The sequence below is a fragment of the Pseudophryne corroboree genome, chromosome 4 (assembly GCF_028390025.1).
Source record: "Pseudophryne corroboree isolate aPseCor3 chromosome 4, aPseCor3.hap2, whole genome shotgun sequence".
NCBI lineage: Eukaryota > Metazoa > Chordata > Amphibia > Anura > Myobatrachidae > Pseudophryne > Pseudophryne corroboree.
Window position 1 is genome coordinate 416,036,975 of NC_086447.1, and position 20,238 is coordinate 416,057,212.

At 48.4% G+C, this 20,238-nt stretch overlaps 1 protein-coding gene across 2 annotated transcripts in view; it reads left to right on the forward strand.

Moving 5' to 3' along the window:
* The window catches only part of LOC134909670 (probable ATP-dependent RNA helicase DDX43), a 575,661-nt gene that overhangs the window by 339,338 nt on the left and 216,085 nt on the right, over window positions 1-20,238 (forward strand). The window lies entirely within an intron of this gene.

Sequence of the window (20,238 nt, forward strand, 5' to 3'; positions counted from 1 at the left end):
AGACACTGGTAAAGACACTCTCTGAACTGCTATTGTCAAGCGGCTGTTGTGGTAATTAGGAATTACTCCATACTGTAGTCAAATTATACACAGGTGTAACAGTTAATAGATGGAGTCTTTAAATGAGCATAAGCAGTCTCCATAAGCTGGAGTCAGAGAACGGCTGCCATCACAAGTGTGAATTACGTGACATATAGCACAGCTACCCAGTTAAACAGCCCGGACCTAACACTCCCGTTACTAAGCCACACTTACTAACTGAAAAAGTTTAGTGGGTACTTGCATAGATAAACTCCATGCAGTTGAGATACAGCATTAGTGGTGTGTTATTCAATAACCACACTATATATGTTCTGGTTATTCAACCTAATTATCCCCAGCCCAAATATCTTTTGGATTAAAATCCAATTACAAATATATCATGGGTATTAATACTTTGTCATATACTATAATGTGTTAAATGTCCGGTGTACAGAAGGTCTGATTAAACTTGGAGATACTCATTTAGATTTAAGATTATCAGGTTACTCTATTAGCAACCAATTTAATTCAGGGTGATTACAACTGGAACCCCTGTTTGTTATGCAATAAGTTAAGGCTAGGTATCACCATCACACACATACATACATACATACATACATACATACATACATAGTAACAGTTGCTGAGGTCGAAAAAAGACAATTTTTCCATCGAGTTCAACCTGCTAGTGATCTCCTACACTGTAATATTTTTTATACTAATTTTCTCCTTCGTCCTAGAGGATGCTGGGGACTCCAAAAGGACCAGGGGGTATAGACGGGATCCGCAGGAGACATGGACACTTTAAGACTTTAAATGGGTGTGAACTGGCTCCTCCCTCTATGCCCCTCCTCCAGACCTCAGTTAGATTCTGTGCCCAGAGGAGACTGGTCACACACTAGGGGAGCTCTACAGAGTTTCTCTAGAAAGACTTTTGTTAGGTTTTTTATTTTCAGGGAGCACTGCTGGCAACAGGCTTCGTGGGACTGAGGGGAGAGAAGCAGACCTACTTCTGTGAGTTGCAAAGAAGAAGGAAAAACACCCTAGGGTGGATTTTACTCCAGGCGCTGATTGGGGAGGTACAACACAGCAGCTAAAACAAAAGGAGGTTGGTCAGACCCCCAAGTCACAAGCAATATACAAAAGGAAAATTGAAGCGCTGATTGGTCATATATGAGAGAAGAAGGTCACATGAAAAATCACACATTTATTTGAATATTAAAAGAGAGTAAAATTGTTTAAAAATACACAATGTGAAAAAAAATTGGAGAACACAAATGGGTGTTGGATCTCAAAAACAGCTCAGTGAGAGATTAGTGAGTGAAGTTCAAACCTGTTCCAAAAGACAGTCCCCTATTAATAAACTCTGGGTGTCCCGTTAGTAATCCATCGTGTAAATATTTACCACCAGCAGTTGTCCAAGGTGTTTAAGCGGTTAGCATCCGCAGGAGCTTGTCCCTTGTATGACTGTGTAAAAGTTCCACGATGGAAAGATGTCCTTCTAACGGGGTCCGCAAATGGAGGCAATGGTGGGGACCTGGTCCAGGTAGAAGTTCCTCAGGAAACTGGAAGGTAAACAGTGGGCACGCACAGCAGCAATCACCTGGTGTGATTGCAGTGTAAAAAATTGCGGGACGGAAGCACGCCATGTAGGGGGCGGGGCATCGTCCTCCAGCTCTAACCAGCGCCATTTTCTCTCCACAGCTTGCTGCAGAGACGCTGCTCCTGGCCCTTCACTGCTGGCACGAGGGGGGGGCACTAAAATTGGTGTTGGTTATTATTATTATTAATATATAACAGCGCTTATAGGTCTGGGGCATTGTTTCATTCTTCAGACCGGTGGGTCGCTGGGTGTGAGCTGGCAATCTGTCTCTCTGAAAGGCCTTACTGTGGGTCTGTCCCCTTTAGCCCAGTGTGTTTGGGGGTGTCGGTACGCGTGTGTCGGCATGTCTGAGGCTGAATGCTCTTCCCAGGAGGAAGCTCGTGTGGGGGCTGAACAGAATGAGGGAGTGACTCCGTCAGCACCGCCGACTGCTGATTGGGTTGAGATCTGGAGTGTTTTAAATAAAAGTGGCTTTGTTGCATAAGAGGTTGGACAAATCCGACTCTCAGAACCAAGCATGGAGGCAATCCATGGGAGAGTTAGTGCCACACACTCAGACCCCTTCGGGGTCCCAAAAACGTTCATTTACCCAGATATCAGACACTGATACCGACACGGATTCCGACTCCAGTGTCGACTATAATGATGCAAAGTTGCATCCTAAGGTGGCTAATACCCCTTTCACATCGCACAAATAACCCGGTATCGACACGACATGTTGCCGTGTCGAAACGGGTCAGTGTGCGATGTGAAAGCACTTTGGCTGAATTAGCGGGTCGCCTGACCCGGTAATTCAACCCGGTAAAAAAGAAGGGTGAATACCGGGTCAGGCGCAGTGTGAATGGGAGCCGTTTCGATGCGACACGGCTCCCATTCACAGCATAGGGAGAGGCGGCGCAGGAGATGGGCTTATCTCCCAGCGCCGCCTCCACCCCTGCTGCTGCTGCGCCCCCTCCCCCCGCTGCTATGGCAACCGACCCGGTATATTGCCGGGTCGGAAAGCCACCAAAGAAGAGCAAATGCCGGATCCCACCCGGTAAGGACACGTTTATCTTACCGGATGGGATCCGGCATTTGCGATCTGAAATGAAATACATGATTGTGGCAATAAAAGACGTGTTGCATATCACGGAAGACCCCGCTGTCCCTGAGACAAGGGTTTGTATGTTTAAGGGGAAGAAGCCGGAGGTAACGTTTCCTCCCTCGCATGAACAGAATGCTCTCTTTGAAAGGGCCGGGAAAACTCCGGACAAAAGGTGGCAGATTCCCAGGAGAATTGCTATGGCATACCCGTTTCCTTCTCAGGATAGAGTTAGGTGGGAGTTAACACCCACGGTGGACAAAGCTCTAGCACGCTTGTCCAAGAAGGTGGCGCTACCGTCCCCTGAGATGGCGGCCCTTAAGGATCCGGCTGATCGTAGGCAGGAAGCTACCCTGAAATCTATTTATGTCACGACAGGTACGCTGCTCAGGCCGGCCGTGGCAGCGGCATGGGTGAGTAACTCTATTGAAAAGTGGGCAGATACCTTGTCAGCTGAAATGGACACCCTGGATAGAGAGAGAGTGCTGTTGACACTGGGTCGTATCAGGGACGCTGCAGTCTATCTAAAGGAGATTGCGAGAGATATTGGCCTCTTGGGATCAAGGGCCAATGCCATGGCGATCTCGGCTAGGAGGACGTTGTGGACTCATCAATGGAAAGGTGATGCTGATTCTAAGAAGGCTCTGCCCTATAAGGGTGGAGTTTTGTTTGGTGAAGGCCTCGCGGACCTGGTTTCTACAGCTACCGCGGGTGTCCTCTTTTCTGCCTTTTGTCCCTCCACAGCAAAAGAAAACGCTTCAATACCAGATGCAGTCCTTTCGGTCGCAAAAATTCCAGAAAGGACGTGGGTTATCCTTCCTTGCGGCAAGAGGTAAGGGAAAAGGAAAAAGATCGCCGGCTGTGACAGGCTCCCAGGAGCAGAAGTCCTCCCCGGCTTCTGCCAAATCCACTGCATGACGCTGGGGCTCCCCTACGGGAGTCCGCACCGGTGGGGGCACGTCTTCAGCTCTTCAGTCAGGTCTGGGTTCTCTCGGGCCTGGATCCTTGATTGCTGGAAATTGTGTCCCAAGGATACAAACTGGAGTTTCAAGACGTGCCTCCACACCGATTTTTCAAATCGGCCTTGCCAGCTTCTCTTCCGGAAAGAGAGGTAGTGTGTGCGGCGATACAAAAGCTGTGTCAGCAGCGAGTCATTGTCGCGATACCCCCGTCACAACGGGGAGAAGGGTTTAATTCAAGCCTGTTTGTGGTCCCGAAGCCGGATGGCTCGGTCAGACCGATTCTGAACTTAAAATCCCTCAATCTGTATTTGAAAAGTTTCAAATTCAAGATGGAGTCTCTCCGAGCAGTGATCTCGAGTCTGGAGGGGGGAGATTTTATGGTGTCAGTCGACATAAAGGATGCACACCTACATGTCCCCATATATCCTCCTCACCAGACGTTCCTGAAGTTTGCTGTTCAGTATTGTCACTACCAATTTCAGACGTTGCCGTTTGGTCTTTCCACGGCCCCGAGGACTTTCACCAAAGTAATGGCGGAAATTATGGTGCTCCTGCGCAAGCAAGGGGTCACAATTATCCCATACTTGGACGATCTCCTGATAAATGCGAGATCAAGAGAGTTACTAAAAAGCGTTGCGCTCTCCCTGAAGGTACTGCAACAACATGGCTGGTTCCTAAATTTACCAAAGTCGCAGTTGATTCCGACAACTCGGCTGTCGTTTTTGGGTATGATTCTGGACACGGAACTGCAGAGGATCTTTCTCCCGTTAGAAAAGGCTCAGGAACTACAGAACATGGTCAAGGAACTTCTGAAACCACCAAGAGTGTCGATTCATCACTGCACTCGAGTGCTGGGGAAAATGGTGGCGGCCTATGAGACCATTCAGTATGGCAGATTCCATGCAAGAACTTTTCAGTGGGACCTGCTGGACAAGTGGTCAGGGTCCCATCTGCACATGCACCGGAAGATAAGCCTGTCCCCCAGGGCCAGGGTTTCTCTCCTGTGGTGACTCCAAAGTTCTCACCTTCTAGAGGGTCGCAGGTTCGGGATCCAGGATTGGGTTCTGGTGACCACGGACGCGAGTCTCCGAGGTTGGGGAGCAGTCACACGGGGACAAAATTTCCAGGGAAAATGGTCAAGCCAGGAAGCTTGTCTGCACATAAACGTGCTGGAGTTAAGGGCCATCTACAACGGCCTTCGGCAAGCGAAGCATCTTCTTCGTGACCTGCCCGTCCTGATTCAGTCGGACAACATTACAGCCGTGGCGCACATAAACCGCCAGAGCGGAACAAAGAGCAGAGCGGCAATGGCGGAGGCCACCAAGATTCTTCGCTGGGCGGGAAAACATGCAAGCGCTCTGTCAGCGGTCTTCATTCCAGGAGTGGACAACTGGGAAGCAGACTTCCTCAGCAGACACAATCTTCATCCAGGAGAGTGGGGTCTTCATCAAGAGGTCTTTGCAGAAGTGACAAGTCGTTGGGGAGTTCCTCAAATAGACATGATGGCGTCTCGCCTCAACAAGAAGCTTCAGACATATTGTTCCAGGTCGAGGGAACCTCAAGCAATAGCAGTGGACGCACTGGTGACTCCGTGGGTGTTTCAGTCGGTCTATGTGTTCCCTCCACTTCCACTCATCCCAAAGGTGATAAGGATCATAAGAACAAGGTTTCAGGTGATACTCGTTGTTCCAGATTGGCCACGGAGGGCCTGGTATCCGGATCTTCAGGAATTACTCACAGGAGATCCCTGGCCTCTTCCTCTAAGAGAGGACATGTTACAGCAGGGGCCGTGCGTGTTCCAGGATTTACCGCGGTTGCGTTTGATGGCATGGCAGTTGAACGCCAAATCCTAGCTAGAAAGGGTATTCCCGGGGAAGTCATCCCCACTTTACTTAAAGCTAGAAAGCATTATCACCGTATTTGGAGAAAATACGTGTCTTGGTGTGAATCCAAGAAGGCTCCTACGGAAGAATTTCAGCTGGGTCGTTTTCTCCACTTTTTGCAAGCAGGTGTGGATGCGGGCCTGAAGTTAGGCTCCATTAAAGTGCAGGTTTCGGCCTTATCAATTTTCTTTCAAAAGGAATTAGCCTCACTTCCAGATGTACAGACTTTTGTGAAGGGTGTGCCGCACATCCAACTTCCCTTTGTGCCCTCAGTGGCACCGTGGGACCTTAACGTGGTGTTACAGTTCCTTACGTGACATTGGTTTGAACCTTTACAAAAGGTTAAGTTGAAATTTCTCACTTGGAAAGTGGTCATGCTATTGGCCTTGGCGTCCACAAGGCGGGTGTCCGAATTGGCGGCTTTGTCTCACAAAAGCCCCTATCTGATTTTCCATGTGGATAGGGCGGAATTGAGATCTCGGCAACAATTTCTGCCTAAGGTTGTTTTGTCGTTTCACATGAACCAACCTATTGTGGTGCCTGTGGCTACTGAAGCCTTGGCGGATTCCAAGTCTCTTGATGTGGTCAGTGCTTTGAAAATGTATGTAGCCAGAACGGCTCGTGTTAGGAAAACAGAGGCGCTGTTTGTCCTGTATGCGGCCAACGAGGTTGGCGCTCCTGCTTCTAAGCAGACTATTGCACGCTGGATCTGTAATACGATTCAGCAGGCTCATTCTACGGCTGGATTGCCGTTACTGAAATCGGTGAAAGCCCATTCCACTAGGAAGGTGGGCTCATTTTGGGCGGCTGCCCGAGGCGTTTCGGCATTACAGCTTTGCTGAGCAGCTACTTGGTCGGGTTCAAACACTTTTGCAAAATTCTACAAGTTTGATACCCTGGCTGATGAGGACCTCATGTTTGCTCAATCGGTGCTGCAGTCATCCGCACTCTCACGCCCGGTCTGGAGCTTTGGCATAAACCCCATGCTCGTTTTGTAGTCCCCAGCATCCTCTAGGGCGAAGGAGAAAATAGGATTTTAATACCTACCGGTAAATCTTTTCTCTTAGTCCGTAGAGAATGCTGGGCGCCCGTCCCAGTGCGGACTCTATCTGCAGTAATTGTAAATAGTTATTGCTTATGTTGCACAAAGGTTGTGTTTTGGTAAGGGTCAGCCTGTTGCTGATCTTTTTGGTTCCCGCTGTTAACTGGTTTTAGTTAAATGCCATGTTGTATGGTGTGTTGTGGTTTGAGCTGGTATGTATCTCACCCTTAGTTTGACAAAATCCTTTTCCTCGAAATGTCCGTCTCCTCTCGGCACAGTTCCTATAACTGAGGTCTGGAGGAGGGGCATAGAGGAAGGAGCCAGTTCACACCCATTTCTCTGACGTCCTAAGTGGATGCTGGGACTCCGTAAGGACCATGGGGAATAGCGGCTCCGCAGGAGACTGGGCACAACTAAAGAAAGCTTTAGGACTACCTGGTGTGCACTGGCTCCTCCCACTATGACCCTCCACCAGACCTCAGTTAGAATCTTGTGCCCGGCTGAGCTGGATGCACACTAGGGGCTCTCCTGAGTTCCTAGAAAGAAAGTATATATTAGGTTTTTTATTTTACAGTGAGATCTGCTGGCAACAGACTCACTGCAGCGAGGGACTAAGGGGAGAAGAAGCGAACCTACCTAACTGGTGGTAGTTTGGGCTTCTTAGGCTACTGGACACCATTAGCTCCAGAGCGATCGAGCGCAGGACCCGACCTTGGTGTTCGTTCCCGGAGCCGCGCCGCCGGCCCCCTTACAGAGCCAGAAGCAAGAAGTGTTCCGGAAAATCGGCGGCAGAAGACTTCTGTCTTCAACAAGGTAGCGCACAGCACTGCAGCTGTGCGCCATTGCTCCTCATGCACACCTCACACTCTGGTCACTGATGGGTGCAGGGCGCTGGGGGGGGCGGCGCGCCCTGAGGGCAATATAATACACCTTGGCTGGCAAATCATCACAATATATAGTCCCAGGGCTATATATGTGATAAATTACCCCTGCCAGAATCCATGAATAAAGCGGGAGAAAAGTCCGCCGAAAAGGGGGCGGGGCTATCTCCCTCAGCACACTGGCGCCATTATTTCTTCACAGTGCAGCTGGAAGACAGCTCCCCAGGCTCTCCCCTGTAGTTTTCAGGCTCAAAGGGTTAAAAAGAGAGGGGGGGCACTAAATTTAGGCGCAATATGTGTATACAAGCAGCTATTGGGGGAAAAATCACTCCGTTATAGTGTTAATCCCTGCATTATATAGCGCTCTGGTGTGTGCTGGCATACTCTCTCTCTGTCTCCCCAAAGGACTTTGTGGGGTCCTGTCCTCAGTAAGAGCATTCCCTGTGTGTGTGCGGTGTGTCGGTACGGCTGTGTCGACATGTTGGATGAGGAAGGTTATGTGGAGGCGGAGCAGAGGCCGATAAATGGGATGTCGCCCCCTGTGGGGCCGACACCAGAGTGGATGGATAGGTGGAAGGTATTAACCGACAATGTCAACTCCTTACATAAAAGGCTGGATGACGTAACAGCTGTGGGACAGCCGGCTTCGCAGGCCGCGCTTGCCCAGGCGTCTCAAAGGCCATCAGGGGTTCAAAAAAACGCCCGTTACCTCAGATGGCAGACACAGATGTCGGCACGGAGTCTGACTCCAGTGTCGACGAGGTTGAGACATATACACAATCCACTAGGCAGATGAGTGAATGAAGTGTGTAAAGAGTGTGGGTTCCCCCGATAAGAAAATGGTAATTTCTGAAAAGTTACTGCTGGCGTACCCTTTCCCGCCAGAGGATAGGTCACGTTGGGAGATATCCCCTAGGGTGGATAAGGCGCTCACACGTTTGTCAAAAAGGGTGGCACTGCCGTCTTGGGATACGGCCACTTTGAAGGAGCCTGCTGATAAAAAGCAGGAGACTATCCTGAAGTCTGTATATACACACTCAGGTACTATACTGAGACCTGCATTTGCCTCAGCATAAATAGTGCTGCTGCAGCGTGGTCTGATACCCTGTCTGATAATATTATTACCCTAGACAGGGATAATATTTTGCTAACATAGAGCATATTAAAGACGTCGTCTTATACATGAAGGATGCACAGAGGGATCTTTGCCGGCTGGCATCCAGAATTAATGCAATGTCCATTCTGCCAGGAGGGTATTAGAGACCCGGCAGTGGACAGGTGATGCTGCCTTTAAAAGGCACATGGAGATTCTGCCTTATAAGGGTGAGGAATTGTTTGGGGATGGTCTCTGGGACCTCGTATCCACAGCAACAGCTGGGAAGAAAAATTTTTACCTCAGGTTTCCTCACAGCCTACGAAAGCACCGTATTTTCAGGTACAGTCCTTTCGGCTTCAGAAAAGCAAGCGGGTCAAAGGCGCTTCCTTTCTGCACAGAGACAAGGGAAGAAGGAAAAGGCTGCACCAGACAGCCAGTTCCCAGGATCAAAAATCTTCCCCCGCTTCCTCTGAGTCCACCGCATGACGCTGGGGCTCCACAGGTGGAGACAGGTGCGGTGGGGGCGCGTCTCGGGAACTTCAGGGTCCAGTGGGCTTGCCCACAGGTGGATCCCTAGGTTCTGCAAGTAGTATCACAGGGATACAGGCTGGAGTTCGAGGCGACTCCCCCTCGCCGTTACCTCACATCAGCCTTGCCTGCTGCCCTCGGAGAAAGGGAGGTAGTACTGGCGGCAATTCACAAGCTGTACTTCCAGCAGGTGAAATCAAGGTACCCCTCCTTCAACAAGGCCGGGGTTACTATTCCAAAATGTTGTGGTACCGAAACCAGACGGTTCGGTGAGACCCATTCTAAAATTGAAATCCTTGAACACTTATATACGAAGGTTCAAGTTCAAAATGGAATCGCTCAGGGCGATTATTGCAAGCCTGGAGAATTTCATGGTATCACTGGACATCAAGGATGTTTACCTGCATGTCCCTATTTACCCTCTTCACCAGGAGTACCTCAAAATTGTGGTACAGGATGGTCATTACCAATTCCAGATGTTGCCGTTGGTCTGTCCCCGGCACCGAGGGTATTTACCAAGGTAATGGCCGAAATAATTATCCCGTGCTTGGACGATCTCCTTATAAAGGCGAGGTCCAGGGAGCAGTTTTTCGTCGGAGTAGCACTATCTCGGGAAGTGCTACAACAGCACGGCTGGATTCTGAATATTCCAAAGTCGCAGCTGGTTCCTACGACGTGTCTACTGTTCCTGGGTATGGTTCTGGACACAGAACAGGATAAAAAGGGTTTCTCCCGGAGGAGAAGTCCTAGGAGTTGTCGTCTCTAGACAGAGACCTCCTAATACAAATACAGGTGTCGGTGCATCGATGCACGCGAGCCCTGGGAAAGATGGTAGCTTCTTACGCAGAAATTCCATTCGCCAGGTCCCATGCAAGGATCTTCCAGTGGGATCTGTTGGACAAGTGGTCCGGGTCGCATCTTCAGATGCATCGGCGGATAACCCTGTCTCCAAGGGCCAGGGTGTCGCTGTTGTGGTGGCTGCAGAGTGCTCATCTTCTAGGGGGCCGCAGATTCGGCATACAGGACTGGGTCCTGGTGACCACGGATGCCAGCCTTCGAGGCTGGGGGGCAGTCGCACAGGGAAGAAACTTCCAAGGACTATGGAAAAGTCAGGAGACTTCCCTACACATAAATATTCTGGAACTAAGGGCCATTTACAATGTCCTAAGTCAGGCGAGACCCTGCTTCAACACCGGCCGGTGCTGATCTACTCAGACAACATCACGGCGGTCGCTCATGTAAACCGACGGGCCGGCACAAGAAGCAGGATGGCGATGGCAAAAGCCACAAGGATTCTCCGATGGGCGGAAAATCATGTGTTAGCACTGTCAGCAGTGTTCATTCCCGGAGTGGACAACTGGGAATCAGACTTTCTCAGCAGGCACGGCCTCCACCCGGGAGAGTGGGGACTTCATCCAGAAGTCTTCCAAATGATTGTACACCGTTGGGAAAGGCCACAGGTGGACATGATGGCGTCCCGCCTCAACAAAAAGCTACAAAGATATTGCGCCAGGTCAAGGGACCCTCAGGCGATGGCTGTGGACGCTCTGGTAACACCGTGGGTGTACCAGTCGGTGTATGTGTTCCCTTCTCTGCCTCTCTTACCCAGGGTAATGAGAATAATAAGAAGAAGAGGAGTAAGAACTATACTCATTGTTCCGGATTGGCCAAGAAGAGCTTGGTACCCAGAACTCCAAGAAATGATCTCAGAGGACCCATGGCCTCTGCCGCTCAGACAGGACCTGCTGCAGCAACAGGGCCTGTCTGTTCCAAGACGTACCGCGGCTGCGTTTGACGGCATGGCGGTTGAACGCCGGATCCTGAAGGAAAAGGGCATTCTGGTGGAAGTTATCCCTACGCTAATTAAAGCTAGGAAGGAAGTGAACGCAAACCATTATCACCGCATATGGCGGAAATATGTTGCGTGCTGTGAGGCTAGGAAGGCCCAAAGGAGGAATTTCAGCTAGGTCGATTTCTGCACTTCCTACAGTCAGGGTGACTATGGGCCTACAATTGGGTTCCATTAAGGTCCAGATTTCGGCTCTATCGATTTTCTTCCAAAATAGAACTGGCTTCACTGCCTGAAGTTCAGACTTTTGTTAAGGGAGTGCTGCATAGTCAGCCCCGTTTGTGCCTCCAGTGGCACCGTGGGATCTCAACGTGGTGTTGGATTTCCTGAAGTCGCATTGTGTTGAGCCACTTAAATCCGTGGAGATACAATACCTCACGTGGAAAGTGGTCATGCTGTTGGCCTTGGCGTCGGCCAGGCGTGTATCAGAATTGGCGGCTTTGTCATGCAAAAGCCCTTATCTGTTTTTTTATATGGATAAGGCGGAATTGAGGACTCGTTCCCAATTCTTTCCTAAGGTGGTTTCAGTTTTTCATGTGAACCAACCTATTGTGGTGCCTGCGGCTACTTGGGACTTGGAGGATCCCAAGTTACTTGACGTAGTCAGGGCCCTGAAAAATATATGTTTCCAGGACGGCTGGAGTCAGGAAAACTGACTCGCTATTTATCCTGTATGCACCCAACAAGCTGGGTGCTCCTGCTTCTAAGCAGACTATTGCTCGCTGGATCTGTAGCACGATTCAGCTTGCACATTCTGCGGCTAGACTGCCGCATCCTAAATCAATAAAAGCCCATTCCACGAGGAAAGTGGGCTCTTCTTGGGCGGCTGCCCGAGAGGTCTCAGCTCTACAACTTTGCCGAGCAGCTACTTGGTCGGGGTCAAACACATTTGCTAAATTCTACAAGTTTGACACCCTGGCTGAGGAGGACCTAGAGTTTGCCCATTCGGTGCTGCAGAGTCATCCGCACTCTCCCGCCCGTTTGGGAGCTTTGGTATAATCCCCATGGTCCTTACAGAGTCCCAGCATCCACTTAGGACGTCAGAGAAAATAAGATTTTACTCACCGGTAAATCTATTTCTCGTAGTCCGTAGTGGATGCTGGGCGCCCATCCCAAGTGCGGATTGTCTGCAATACTTGTTTATAGTTATTTCCTAACTAAAGGGTTATTGTTGAGCCATCTGTTGAGAGGCTCAGTTATATTTCATGCTGTTAACTGGGTATAGTATCACGAGTTATACGGTGTGATTGGTGTGGCTGGTATGAGTCTTACCCGGGATTCAAAATCCTTCCTTATTGTGTCAGCTCTTCCGGGCACAAGATTCTAACTGAGGTCTGGAGGAGGGTTATAGTGGGAGGAGCCAGTGCACACCAGGTAGTCCTAAAGCTTTCTTTAGTTGTGCCCAGTCTCCTGCGGAGCCGCTATTCCCCATGGTCCTTACGGAGTCCCAGCATCCACTACGGACTACGAGAAATAGATTTACCGGTGAGTAAAATCTTATTTTAAAGTCTTAAAGTGCCCATGTCTCCTGCGTATACCGTCTATACCCCCTGTTCCTTTTGGAGTCCCCAGCATACTCTACGGACTAAGAGAAAAGGATTTACCGGTAGGTATTAAAATCCTATTTTAACTGCTGTGAATGTTTAGCCGTTATGTCACTTCCTCCTGTATGTATATTTTTTTTGTATTTTTTTTTTTATTACTACTATAGTGGATGATTTACCCACCATAACCCTGTATATCCTTATCCATTAGGAATTTATCTAGCCCATTTTTAAAAGTAGTGACCGAGCCCGCCATCACTACTCAGGCAGGGAATACCAAATACGTATTGTCCTTACTGTAAAGAAACCTAACCGTCTCACTGTGCGGAATCTCATCTTCTCTAACCTAAGCGGGTGTCCACGTGTCCTTTGTGACGATCTTACCAGAAACAAATCCCCCGCTAGCTCTGTGTATTGACCCCTTATATATTTGTAAATGTTAATCATGTCCCCTCTTAATCGCCTCTTTTCCAATGTGAACATGCCTAGTCTAACAAGCCTTTCCTCGTATTCTAGCATCTCCATCGCCTTAATCAATTTGTTCGCCCGTCTCTGAGCCTTTTCTAGTTCCAGGATATCCTTTTTGTAGTATGTTGCCCAAAATTGTGCAAAGTATTCAAGATGTGGCCTCACTAGGTATTTATATAATGGGAGTATAACACTCATCCCTTGCATCAATTCCCCGCTTAATGCATGCTAATACCTTGTTTGCCTTTTTTGCTGCATACCTACTTGGGTACTGCTGCTAAGTTTATCTATGTGAACACCTAGATCTTTTTCCAGTACACAATCCCCTAGTTTTTCCCCATTTATTATGTAGGTAGTATTTCTGTTCTTGCTACAAAGTGCATTACCTTACATTTGTCTATATTGAACCTCATTCTCCATTTTGCTGCCCATGCTTCCAGTTTATATAAGTCGTTCTGAAGGGACTCTGCATCCCCCTCCGAATTTATAACCTTACACCGAATCTTATAATTTAGACACCGCTGCACGTTATATAGGGCAGCATTAACTATAATAGGGGTGTTGGACATTGAGTCCATTTTATCATATTTCTTCTTTGTTCTACTCATGTAATAAAGTAGGGATTATACCAACCTATATAATGCAGTCTAAAGACTCAATAATTACTACTGTATATGATGTAACGTGATACCTCGGATAATGAGGACAGTGTTTGTCTTTAATGGCATAATTATTGCAAGTTGATCAGGTTTTGCCAGCCAGAAATACTATTCACAATAAATAGTGCGGCATCACCTGTAATATACAATTGATATTTATGAGCACATTAGGTAATGCCAGCCAGTGATGTATTATAAATTGAATAGTGTGTTATTTCCTAGGCAATATTTATATCTGCCTGCAACACAGGAAAAAGGTTAAATTCAAGCCATAACACTGACAAACCATATTGATGGATTCTGTATTCATTTCTGATAACAAACACATATCGGTGCTATTCATTGTATAGATGGGTCTTATGCCCAATTCAACACCGCACACAAATATAGGGATGCGAGTCAGCAGCAGAGTGTCTGTATAGAATATTTTCTTTGAGATAAGTGTGATTTGTCCTGATTATATGAAGTAGTTGTATCTGTAATAATAACCTGATAAATCAGACTGTCTTTAGACTATTGGCTCTGTAAACGCTGGAGTAAACTGTAACATTGTTTCAACAATACACTAATTACAGACAAATGTATCTCTATAAACCAGGATACAGAGTCCAAAGTCATTAATAGTATCTGTTAATGACACTGCACAATAGATAGACACCACATCAAGTGAATAATACTGACAATAATAAGACTGTGACATTTTTTTTGATCTATTGACCTCAATCAGTTCAGACACAGGAGACAATTTGTACGTACATAATTCAATTTATTGATGATACATAGATTTAAGCAAATCCTACAAACACATGGGGAGCGTGGGATTTTTAAACAATTCTCACTCTTTATTCACTTAACCACTTTCTTATGTTTCTCTAACGTCCTAAGTGGATGCTGGGGACTCCGTCAGGACCATGGGGAATAGCGGCTCCGCAGGAGACAGTGCACAAAAAGTAAAAGCTTTTGGACCTAGGTGGTGTGCACTGGCTCCTCCCCCTATGACCCTCCTCCAAGCCTCAGTTAGATCTTTGTGCCCGGCCGAGAAGGGTGCAATCTAGGTGGCTCTCCTGAGCTGCTTAGAAGTAAAAGTATACTTAGGTTTTTTTTATTTTCAGTGAGTCCTGCTGGCAACAGGCTCACTGCAGCGTGGGACTAAGGGGAGAAGAAGCGAACTCACCTGCGTGCAGAGTGGATTGGGCTTCTTGGCTACTGGACATTAGCTCCAGAGGGACGATCACAGGCCCAGCCATGGATGGGTCCCGGAGCCGCGCCGCCGGCCCCCTTACAGATGCTGAAGCAAGAAGAGGTCCATAAATCGGCGGCAGAAGACTTTCCTGTCTTCATAAGGTAGCGCACAGCACTGCAGCTGTGCGCCATTGCTCTCCGCACACTTCGGTCACTGAGGGTGCAGGGCGCTGGGGGGGGGCGCCCTGGGAAGCAATGAATTTACCTTATTTGGCAAAAAATACATCACATATAGCTCCTGGGCTATATGGATGTATTTAACCCCTGCCAGTTTTCCAGAAAAAAGCGGGAGAAGAGCCCACCGTGAAGGGGGCGGGGCCTATCTCCTCAGCACACAGCGCCATTTTTCCCACACAGCTCCGCTGGTAGGAAGGCTCCCAGAATCTCCCCTGCATCCTGCACTACAGAAACAGGGTAAAAAAGAGAGGGGGGCACTTATTTGGCAAAATAACAGATATAAGCAGCTATAAGGGATAGACACTTATTGTAAGGTTGTCCCTATACATATATAGCGCTCTGGTGTGTGCTGGCAAACTCTCCCTCTGTCTCCCCAAGGGGCTAAGTGGGGTCCTGTCCTCTATCAGAGCATTCCCTGTGTGTGTGCTGGGTGTCGGTACGTGTGTGTCGACATGTATGAGGAGGAAAATGATGTGGAGGCGGAGCAATTGCCTATAATGGTGATGTCACCCCCTGGGGAGTCGACACCTGAATGGATGGCCGTAATTAAGGAATTACGTGACAGTGTCGGCACGTTACAGAAAACTGTTGACGACATGAGACAGCCGGCAGCTCAGTTAGTGCCTGTCCAGGCGTCTCAAACACCGTCAGGGGCTATAAAACGCCCGTTACCTCAGTGGGTCGACACGGACACAGACACTGACTCCAGTGTCGACGGTGAAGAAACAAACGTATTTTCCAGTAGGGCCACACGTTACATGATCACGGCAATGAAGGAGGTTTTGCACATCTCTGATACTGCAAGTACCACGAAAAGGGGTATTATGTGGGGTGTGAAAAAACTACCCGTAGTTTTTCCTGAATCAGATGAATTGAATGAAGTGTGTGATGAAGCGTGGGTTACCCCCGACAAAAAACTGCAAATTTCTAAAAAACTATTGGCACTATATCCCTTCCCACCAGAGGTTAGGGCTCGTTGGGAAACACCCCCTAGGGTAGATAAGGCGCTCACACGCTTATCAAAACAAGTGGCGTTACCGTCTCCAGAAACGGCCGCCCTTAAGGAGCCAGCAGATAGGAGGCTGGAAAATATCCTTAAAAGTATATACACACATACTGGTGTTATACTGCGACCAGCAATCGCCTCAGCCTGGATGTGCAGTGCTGGGGTGGCGTGGTCTGACTCCCTGACTGAGAATATTGATACCCTGGATAGGGACAGTATTTTATTGACTATTGAGCAATTAAAAGATGCATTTTTATATATGCGAGATGCACAGAGAGATATTTGCACTCTGGCATCAAGAGTAAGTGCGCTGTCCATTTTGCCAGAAGAGGGTTATGGACGCGACAGTGGTCAGGTGATGCGGATTCGAAACGGCACATGGAGGTATTGCCGTATAAAGGGGAGGAGTTATTTGGGGTCGGTCTATCAGACCTGGTAACCACGGCAACGGCTGGGAAATCCACATTTTTACCTCAAGTCATCTCTCAACAGAAAAAGACACCGTCTTTTCAGCATCAGTCCTTTCGTTCCCATAAAGGCAAGCGGACAAAAGGACAGTCATATCTGCCCCGGGGTAGAGGAAGGGGTAAAAGACTGCAGCAGACAGCTTCTTCCCAAGAACAGAAGCCCTCTTCCGCTTCTGCCAAGTCCTCAGCATGACGCTGGGTCCTTACAAGCAGACTCCGGTACGGTGGGAGGTCGTCTCAGAAATTTCAGCGCGCAGTGGGCTCACTCGCAAGTGAACCCCTGGATCCTGCAAGTAGGATCTCAGGGGTACAAATTGGAATTCGAGACGTCTCCCCCTCGCCGGTTCCTGAAGTCTGCTTTACCAATAGCTCCCTCCGACAGGGAGGCGGTATTGGGAGCCATTCACAAGCTGTACTCCCAACAGGTGATAATAAAAGTACCCCTCCTACAACAAGGGAAGGGATATTACTCCACACTGTTTGTGGTACCGAAACCAGACGGTTCGGTGAGACCGATTTTAAATCTAAAATCTTTGAACACTTATATCAAAAGGTTCAAATTCAAGAAGTGATAGCGAACCTGGAAGAAGGGGACTATATGGTGTCTCTGGACATCAAGGATGCCTATCTCCATGTCCCGATTTGCCCTTCTCACCAAGGGTATCTCAGGTTCGTAATACTAAACTGTCATTATCAGTTTCAGACGCTGCCGTTTGGATTGTCCACGGCACCCCGGGTCTTTACCAAGGTAATGGCCGAAATGATGATTCTTCTTCGAAGAAAAGGCGTATTAATTATCCCTTACTTGGACGATCTCCTAATAAGGGCAAGGTCCAGAGAACAGTTAGAAGTCGGAGTAGCACTATCTCAAGAAGTACTACAACAGCACGGGTGGATTTTAAATATTCCAAAATCGCAGCTGATTCCGACGACACGTCTGCTGTTCCTAGGGATGATTCTGGACACAGTCCAGAAAAAGGTGTTTCTCCCGGAGGAGAAAGCCAGGGAGTTATCCGAGCTAGTCAGGAACCTCCAAAAACCAGGAAAGGTGTCAGTGCATCAATGCACAAGGGTCCTGGGAAAAATGGTGGCTTCTTACGAAGCGATTCCATTCGGCAGATTCCACGCAAGAATTTTTCAGTGGGATCTGCTGGACAAATGGTCCGGATCGCATCTTCAGATGCATCAGAAAATAACCCTGTCTCCAAGGACAAGGGTATCTCTTCTGTGGTGGCTGCAAAGTGCTCATCTCCTAGAGGGCCGCAGATTCGGCATTCAGGACTGGATCCTGGTGACCACGGATGCCAGCCTGAGAGGCTGGGGAGCAGTCACACAAGGAAGAAACTTCCAGGGAGTGTGGTCAAGCCTGGAGACTTCACTTCACATAAATATACTGGAACTAAGGGCAATTTACAATGCTCTAAGCCTAGCAAAGCCTCTGCTTCAGGGTCAGCCGGTGTTGATCCAGTCGGACAACATCACAGCAGTCGCCCACATAAACAGACAGGGCGGCACAAGAAGCAGGAGGGCAATGACAGAAGCTGCAAGGATTCTGCAATGGGCGGAAAATCATGTGATAGCACTGTCAGCAGTGTTCATTCCGGGAGTGGACAACTGGGAAGCAGACTTCCTCAGCAGACACGACCTACACCCGGGAGAGTGGGGACTTCATCCGGAAGTCTTCCTCATGATTGTGAACCGTTGGGAAAAACCAAAGGTGGACATGATGGCGTCACGCCTCAACAAAAAACTAGACAGGTATTGCGCCAGGTCAAGAGACCCGCAGGCAATAGCTGTGGACGCTCTGCTAACACCTTGGGTGTTCCAGTCGGTGTATGTGTTCCCTCCTCTGCCTCTCTTACCCAAGGTACTGAGAATTATAAGACGGAGAGGAGTAAGAACTATACTAGTGGCTCCGGATTGGCCAAGAAGGACTTGGTACCCGGAACTTCAAGAGATGCTCACAGAGGACCCGTGGCCTCTGCCGCTAAGAAGGGACCTGCTTCAGCAGGGACCCTGTCTGTTCCAAGACTTACCGCGGCTGCGTTTGACGGCATGGCGGTTGAACGCCGGATTCTGAAGGAAAAGGCATTCCAGATGAAGTTATTCCTACCCTGATTAAAGCTAGGAAGGATGTAACCGCACAACATTATCACCGTATTTGGCGAAAATATGTTGCGTGGTGCGAGACCAAGAAGGCCCCGACAGAGGAATTTCAACTAGGTCGTTTCCTACATTTCCTGCAAACAGGACTGTCCATGGGCCTAAAGTTAAGGTCCATTAAGGTTCAAATTTCGGCCTTGTCGATTTTCTTTCAGAGAGAATTGGCTTCATTTCCTGAAGTTCAGACTTTTGTAAAAGGGGTACTGCATATACAGCCTCCCTTTGTGCCCCCAGTGGCACCTTGGGATCTCAATGTAGTTTTGGGATTCCTAAAATCACATTGGTTTGAGCCACTTGCCACGGTGGAATTAAAATATCTCACAGGGAAAGTGGTAATGTTGTTGGCCCTGGCTTCTGCCAGGCGAGTATCTGAATTGGCGGCTTTATCCTATAAAAGCCCTTACCTGATATTTCATTCGGATAGGGCGGAATTGAGGACTCGTCCTCAATTTCTTCCTAAGGTGGTTTCAGCGTTTCACCTAAACCAACCTATTGTGGTGCCTGCGGCTACTAGGGACTTGGAGGACTCCAAGTTGCTGGACGTAGTCAGGGCCCTGAAAATATATGTTTCCAGGACGGCTGGAGTCAGGAAATCTGACTCGCTGTTTATCCTGTATGCACCCAACAAGCTGGGTGCTCCTGCTTCTAAGCAGACTATTGCGCGTTGGATTTGTAGTACAATTCAGCTTGCACATTCTGTGGCAGGCCTGCCACAGCCAAAATCTGTAAAAGCCCATTCCACAAGGAAAGTGGGCTCATCTTGGGCGGCTGCCCGAGGGGTCTCGGCTTTACAACTTTGCCGAGCAGCTACTTGGTCAGAGGCAAACACGTTTGCTAAATTCTACAAATTTGATACCCTGGCTGAGGAGGACCTGGAGTTCTCTCATTCGGTGCTGCAGAGTCATCCGCACTCTCCCGCCCGTTTGGGAGCTTTGGTATAATCCCCATGGTCCTGACGGAGTCCCCAGCATCCACTTAGGACGTTAGAGAAAATAAGATTTTACTTACCGATAAATCTATTTCTCGTAGTCCGTAGTGGATGCTGGGCGCCCATCCCAAGTGCGGATTGTCTGCAATACTTGTACATAGTTATTGTTAACAAAATCGGGTTTTTGTTGTAGTGAGCCATCTTTTCAGAGGCTCCTCTGTTATCATACTGTTAACTGGGTTCAGATCACAAGTTGTACGGTGTGATTGGTGTGGCTGGTATGAGTCTTACCCGGGATTCAAAATCCTTCCTTATTGTGTACGCTCGTCCGGGCACAGTATCCTAACTGAGGCTTGGAGGAGGGTCATAGGGGGAGGAGCCAGTGCACACCACCTAGGTCCAAAAGCTTTTACTTTTTGTGCCCTGTCTCCTGCGGAGCCGCTATTCCCCATGGTCCTGACGGAGTCCCCAGCATCCACTACGGACTACGAGAAATAGATTTATCGGTGAGTAAAATCTTATTTTTTAATGTTTTCACAAACAGCTGGCGATTTTAATGTAATTATTAAAAGTAATATTTTAACATTACATTTTTCCTTGGTTGTGCACCATTGTAAGACACTTTTCTGCCCTTCGAG